Source organism: Quercus robur, chromosome 2 (assembly GCF_932294415.1).
Source record: "Quercus robur chromosome 2, dhQueRobu3.1, whole genome shotgun sequence".
In the NCBI taxonomy this organism is placed as follows: domain Eukaryota; kingdom Viridiplantae; phylum Streptophyta; class Magnoliopsida; order Fagales; family Fagaceae; genus Quercus; species Quercus robur.
In genome coordinates this window covers 79,282,842-79,290,137 of record NC_065535.1, presented here as the reverse complement: position 1 = coordinate 79,290,137, position 7,296 = coordinate 79,282,842, and the positions used below count along the sequence as shown (strand labels likewise).

At 33.5% G+C, this 7,296-nt stretch overlaps 1 long non-coding RNA gene across 1 annotated transcript; it reads left to right on the top strand.

Moving 5' to 3' along the window:
* Positions 1–2,393: 2,393 nt before the first annotated feature.
* On the top strand, positions 2,394–6,437 carry LOC126715186 (uncharacterized). Its single transcript, XR_007651820.1, has 3 exons — positions 2,394–2,873; positions 3,693–3,758; positions 6,194–6,437. It is a non-coding gene; the product is annotated as an uncharacterized LOC126715186 (long non-coding RNA).
* The last annotated feature ends 859 nt before the right edge of the window (positions 6,438–7,296 follow it).

The window sequence follows — 7,296 nt, the reverse complement described above, 5'->3', positions numbered from 1 at the left end:
CTGAGCATCAGCTCCTCAAACCCTTCACTCTGCCTCTCATTTTCTGCCCTCACTTCTCCTCCTCCCACTTCGTCTTTTTTCCTCCATAACAATAGATTGCTGTTGGATCTGTCCGTTACCAAGAAGACTGAAGGACTTTTAGAGGTTCCCCTCTCCTCTCTGATTTTGAAATCTGAAAACCCACACGAAGGAATTCCAAAGCCCAAAGCCGAACACAACCTAGGTATCCCTATTTCCTTGACTTTATCACCTTCAACTTGTAAACCCCTCTCGGAAGCATGGGTTTGTTGAAGAAAAAAAATTTCACCTCTGTATTTTGCATATTTCTAAACATTTTCATGAATTTGGTTCTATATTTGATAATTTGTTCTTTTGGATCTTGTACATTCCTACATCTATCTTCAACAATCAAATGGTGTAAATTTGAGGTTGGATTTGAAGCTTTTTATGTGAGGTTTTTATTAATATGAATATTGTAAGGTGTTGTTCAATTGGTGTTGTTATCAAGCAGATCTAAAAAAATAAACCAACAATTTGTTTGTTTAGACCCCTTAAAAACAAATTAGTTTAACCTAATGAATCAGCCAATTAGTTATTTAGGTTAATTATGCGATCTAGGTTAAACACATGCAAACATATTACTTGGTGCGGAAAATTAAAGAAGACAGTAATGTGATCACCTAGGAAAACCAATAAAACCAACCGTTTCAAGGTAAAAACCTGAGGAGGATTTGACCTATCTATTCTTAGGGTAAACAAATCCAATATGATAGAATGGAAGTTTACAATGGATTTAAACCCTAAATCTAAATCTACCTCATGTAGAACTTATTAACACGACTACGTGCAGCTCCAACTCCACGGACTCTTCTATCTTGAATTTGCTCTGCACAAACACTCACATTTGTGATTTTGAGATCTCACTTAAAGGTTTAGCAACAAAAATTCTTCAGTTTGTGACTCCAAGACCACACTTGAAGGTTTAAATCATCAACTATGTATGATCTTGTTGCAACAACTTCCGATCTTCCATTTCCAATAAAATGTAGATGGAATTCTGATAGTGACTTTGAAAGAAGAAGGTACAATATACCTTTTAGATCTCACAATAGCACCTCCAAAATCTTCACAAAACGTGTCTTAGGGTTTCTTTTATATACTAGAAGTGTTTCACTTGAAATCCTAAATAATTAAGCAGAGTTTGGGCTGAAATAGAATTCTGTAAAAAATTCATGTCTGCGACTTTCGATTGGTAGAGCCTGTTTCTCGATTGGTTGAATTCTTCAGAAATTGAATTCTCCTTTCTTTAGCTTGAATGTTCTTGTATTCTGGCTTGTAACACCTTGAGTATTGTCTAACCAAACCTATAGACTTAGGAATATATATCTAGACAAGTTTGTGCTCACGGCTTACCATTTGTTCTAAACTTTTAGAACCTAACACCAACAACAAATGGTAAAAAATATTTGTTAGAAATTCCCCTATGTTAAGCAAAACCAGAACTAGAACCAGAAACAAGCTTCGTAAAAAAATAAAATAAAATAAAATAAAATTGGACCCAGCTTTGTAAAGAACAGAGTAGATATGAGAAGATTTTTCTCACCTTTCGGAAACAAGAACAGAGCTCTAAAGTGAAAGTGAAGAGAGAAATGGGAGTGAATGAGAGATATAAGGGGAAAACATTAAAGCTGAAAGTGAACAGTACCAAATGAACGTTGGTGAATATTACTTCTCGGCATTTGATGTGACTAGACTTACAAGTAGGACCCACTTGGCTCTAAAGAATTACGACATTGCCAACAAATCTCAAAACTCATGATTCGGAAACTCTTAAAACTGTTTTCATTTTCACTCAATCTAACTCATTTTTTTGAGTTATGATTGATGTAAAATGAAAAAGCAAATCAAAGCCAAACAAGCAGAAATGGTATGGGTCCCAGCAGAATAAAACCAAAAGCCCTATAAATACCTCTATCGATCCCATTATATATTCATTCCTATCAACGAAAAAAATAGGGGGCCAAACCTGAAGGAGGAGGAGATGGAAAAGAAGGAGAATTCGTGTTCATGTAGCTCTCCATCAACCGATGAATTGCTCCGTGGTGTAGGTCCTGATGTAGCACCACCCTCAAAACCCAAATTAGACAAGCCCGCAACGCTTGACAGACTCCAGAATCCTACACATAACAAAAACCTGTTAGATAAAGATAAAGAAAAGTTGACTCATACATCACAGAAGAGGTAGATGTGGGTCTCGCGGCACTTTCTTATGATTGCAGCCGCACTTCTTGTGATCTAATACTATATATAATAACATAAGCCTTTAAGGAGGTGCTGCCACGTTAGGAAAAATGACCCCTTCAAATTCTGACACGTATAAGTTAAAAAGCGATAAATTACACCATTTGGGCCACACTAAAACATTGTTTAATACCGCTCAATGTAAAAAGAAATCTAACCGGCCAAAATACAATGAAAACAAAGGCTTGCTGTACGAAGAAAGAGAGAACAGAGTTTGTAATCGTAAGACAGAGTGCTTACTGCCTCCGCCGTTCCCTCCCCATACTCCGACCACCAAAACTGCAAACACATAGTCTCTTCCGTTCCGATTCTCCTTCTCTTTCGACAAATTCAGCCGTTCTCTCTATCTTTCTTAAAAGCAAAAACCCTAGCCATTGAGTTCTCTTTCCATCAGCCCAGCCTCCACCCAAATATCGTCGGGAAAAACCTAAACAACCCGATAACGAACTTAATTTTGGCCTCAATCCCAATCAACCCGATTAAAAGGAAAAAAAAAAAAAAAAAATCAAAAACTCCCATTGCCCATGTATCCATAGTTTGCAATCAGAGAATGTCTTTCAATTTCTCTACCGGTTAGTTTTCTCTTTGCTTTTCAGTTTGTGCATCAATTATGATCAGGTTCTTATAATTTGGCTGGATTATTTTTTTATTTAAATTTCTGGGTTATATTTTTGATTAAGGTATTTGAGATAGATTTGGTTTTGTTTTGGGTATTTGGATAAATTGATGTGTGGGTATCTATTTATGGTGTCCGGTTAAAAATAGAGCAATAGATTATTCTAGGAAAAAAAATATAAGCCACACGAACAGGGCAATTGGGCTTCTTCCTTATCTAGGTATTTTAGAAGCATTAACGTGGATTTCTTTGAGGGATGTTGTTATGATCTAGGTTTTTCGATTAGGAGTAGTTTTGTTTAATTAGTTTAAACAGATGGGTTAGATTTTGGTTTGAGGGATTTTGGTTAGAAGTTGTTTTGTTTAGGATATCTGAATGTAGAGTGTTTGTTAAAATGCCTAGGTGTTTTGCTCTTCTTTTTCTTCTTTTTTTAGAATTTTTTTTTTGATAACATACCTCTGATTTCTTTTTGCCAGCCCCTAATAGAAATGAATAATAGGATGAAATTACCCTTTAACTTTTGTGATTTTACTTTACTGTTATATAAATCTCCACGTGGAACAAAGTCTAACTAAGGAAGAAGCTAAGTTGGTTCTAAGTAGTAATGGAAGTAGTAAAAGTAGAATGCATGGATCTTTTTAACGCTCTCTGATTTATTATTATTTTGTTGCTTATTGTGTCGGTGTTAAGGACTTAATGTCAAATTTATTTTGTATAGGTACTATCATTTTATTTGTGGGCACAATTTGATGTGTTTGGATGTCTGAGTTTGCAGTTCACAAGTAGAGGGATATCACTCCACTGGATGTGAATGGCGATGTTGGGGTCTCAGACAAAGATGGTGAGCTATGAAGCACGGGTGCGTTTCGGGACTCGGGTGCGGGTGCGGGTGCGGGTGCGGGACTCGGCAATTTTTGAAAAAGTAGGGTGCGGGTACGGCGGGACTCGGCGATTAAAAAATTATTAAAAATATATTTATTTGTATTTTCTATATATTTTTATTATTAAAATATTCTTAAAAAACACATTAATATACTACATTCACAAAACTACCCAAAAAAAAAAAAAAAAACTACCACTGTCAAATTTTTCGTATAAAAATAAAACCACTATCAAATTTAAATCTAGCAATAAAATATTATTCTTAAAGTCGTAGTACTGTAGTAGCAGTGGTGGTACTGTATAGTCTGTAATACACTAATATAATATCAATAAAGATAAAAACTAAATATAATAATTAATAAATATATCAATTTATGTGGTCTGTGGTGATACACGAGGTCTGGCGTTTTTTAATAAGCATATATTACTTTCCATCTTTAACCCAACGGAGAAAGACTTCAATAAAGTTCAAACAAAGAGATCATCTCAGCCAAAAAAAAAAAAAAAAAGGGAAAGCAACACAGTGAGAAAAAGCGAGTCTTCCACCGGTTTAGAGAGATCCGATCGCTGGTCATCAAATGGAGGCAGCAGCGGACGACAACGCCGACAAGGACAACAGCAGATATTATCAGAGATTTGACTGAGTTGAGGAGTGCGGTGGCCGACGAGGGAGAGAGGTGATCTCAGGTGAGGGAGGGTCTGAACTCTGAAGGGAGTCGGCCCGATTTGGGCCGCGTCGGCCCGATTCGGGAGCTGCCACGTGGCAGGACGCGGCACGACGCGGCACGGACGCGCGGTCTGCGGCGTCCCTCCCGCGTCGCCGCGTCCCGCCGCGTCGGACGCGGGTGCGCTGGGCTGGATGCCGCGTCCGTGCATCCCAGATGGTGAGGTACATGTCTTTGATATCAAGGTTTCTAATTTCTTTTTATATCAAGTAGTGATAGTTAGTTTCTTTGAAAGCACTCGAACTTAGTTTTGTTTGTAGAAAAAACTAAGCAAAAAAGGACTGCTAATTTATTGGTTTTAGTTTTGTTCAATATATTTTTTTGTTACTTAAATTTTTTTTTTTTCTTTTCAGTTATTGTGCAAAGTTTTAGTCCTTTTTTCCATAAGGATTAAGTCAGTGATATGCCTTTTTTTTTTTTTTTTTTTTTTTTTTTTTTTTTTTTCATACAAATAAATCACCTATGGTGGAGTTTTATGCTTTAATACGTTGAAACAATGAAAGCTAATCGCAAGCAATATATGCAATTAGTACTTTCCTAAGTCCAACAATTTCTTCTTTTCTATTTTGTTTAGTTACATTTAGTGCTGCCACTATTTAACTAAAAGTGAGTTGGTACTTCCTTTTTTTTTTTTTATTGAAATTATTTGTAAGTTGTGGAGTCGAAGATAAATGTTATGTTAAAGGAAAATTGTTTTGATGTATCATATAACTTCAATTTGTTTCGCTCAAGGACAATTAGTGGTGCCCCTATTTAACTTCAACTAAGTTTTGTTTTATTGAAGTCATCTATAATTTGTGGAGTTGAGGATAAATGTTATGTTAATTGAAAATTTTAATTGATGTAGCATGCAACTAATTAGCAAATGCCATTAGTATTTTAAGCAATTCTAATTGAAAATTTAAATGCAATTCGTTTTAGTAGATAAAAAGATGTTACTTCATGTTATTACTTTGACATATGTTTCACATTCATGTTCATCGTGGTTAACATGTTTATATACACTGTAGCATTTACCTGTGTATGTATAAATTAATGAATTTTATGGGGGATGGATGAGCAATTATGATTTACGCACCTCTGCTTATGGCTACAAAATCATTATTCCTATTGCATTCTATGAGACTAGTAAAATAAATTATTTTATAGAGAATCCCTATAGGCTTCAAACGCTTATATTTTGGTTGAGTTATATAATATCTTATATGGATGCAAATAGAGCCTTAATTTGATCATATTGTACATCATTCTTCAATATTAAAGAGAGAAAAAAAGAAGCAGCTCTTTATAGTTTCTTTTAAGTGGTTTCTATCCGGTATTGTATAAATTTGTTTTAGAAGTTGATGGATACAATCTTAATTTTTGTCGAGTTTCTTAGAAGTGCATCATGCTTTTTAGATGAATTTTTTCCCACTTGGAATTTGTTGAATATAATATGGGAAACATATCATTTGGGTTCTACAACTACTTTGCTCTTGAGGAAATTTTCTTGAGGTTAGGCTGTAATGGTTATAATTGTAATTGTTTTATCAAAGTTGGTGCTAAATTTGATGTTTAAACTTCTTGGATATTTGCAGTTTTAATTTAGGCTCATTTTATTTATCTCTTTTTGGATAAATTAGCTTCATTTGATCTAAACTATAGCTTCGTTTGATCTATTTCTTCTCAGATGAAGAAGTTTTAAGACAAAGAACATGAAGCTGACAACAACCAAGTTGCCTTCTCCACCAAATTTCTTCCAAGGATATTCTCATCATTTTCTTTTTAACTTTCTTTTTTTGGCTAATATTTTGTATCCATCATAGGGGATGTTACCAACCACTTTAGTTGCTTATAATATACTTGAAAGAAATATATTTGTAAGAAGCATATTGTTTTGGAAATTATAGTTGTAATTATGCTTTCTAAACCTATTTATTTTTATCTATTTCTAATTAATTATTGTTTTTAAAATTCTATCAAATATCTCCTCATTATCAATAATTTAAGTTGCTTCATTCATTTGCTTTATTTATTTATTTATTTTTTCCAAAAATTCAGCTTATTAGTTATTGATGCAGTTCATAAATATACTATAATTCAATCATTTATAAATTTGATTGTGATAGTTATCTATATATTTAATTTGAAATTCATACTAGGTATTATTTATCACATGTTGCTTCTCTTTATAATTCAGTTCCCTATGTTCTTTTTATTTCGTTGTTTACAAGTTCTTTGAGGGGCTTTTTTTTTTTTTTTTTTTTTTTTTTTTATAATTATTTTTCCTGGGGTTGTGATGTAAAGGTCAAAGTGTTCACAAATCACAGTGATTGAGGCATGTAATTGCATTAGAATGAATATCATAATTTAATGGTAAGTTTGATTTTTTAATATATATATATATATATATATATATATATATATTTGAACATGTAAAAAATATATATTCGAATATGTAATAGAATGCAAACTTGGCAAAGAAATAGGAAATTAGGAACAATGCGCATTTTGTTCTTTGAAACTTATTTCTCTGCATCTTGCCATCCTATATCTATCGTAAGCTCTTTTGTAGCAGGCATTATTCTTTTGATTGACAATTTCTACTTGAGCATAATTTGGTTTTAATGCTCATTTGAGAAATTTGTAATTTGCAAATTCTATTAAATAGCTTACTTGCTACAAGTATTTTGATCACTTTTAATTTCTATGTTTTGTGTCATACTATTTTCAATCTAAATGCAATTTTCAATCTTAGGTTGTTTAAGTTAGACTAATAGAACCACAAAAATG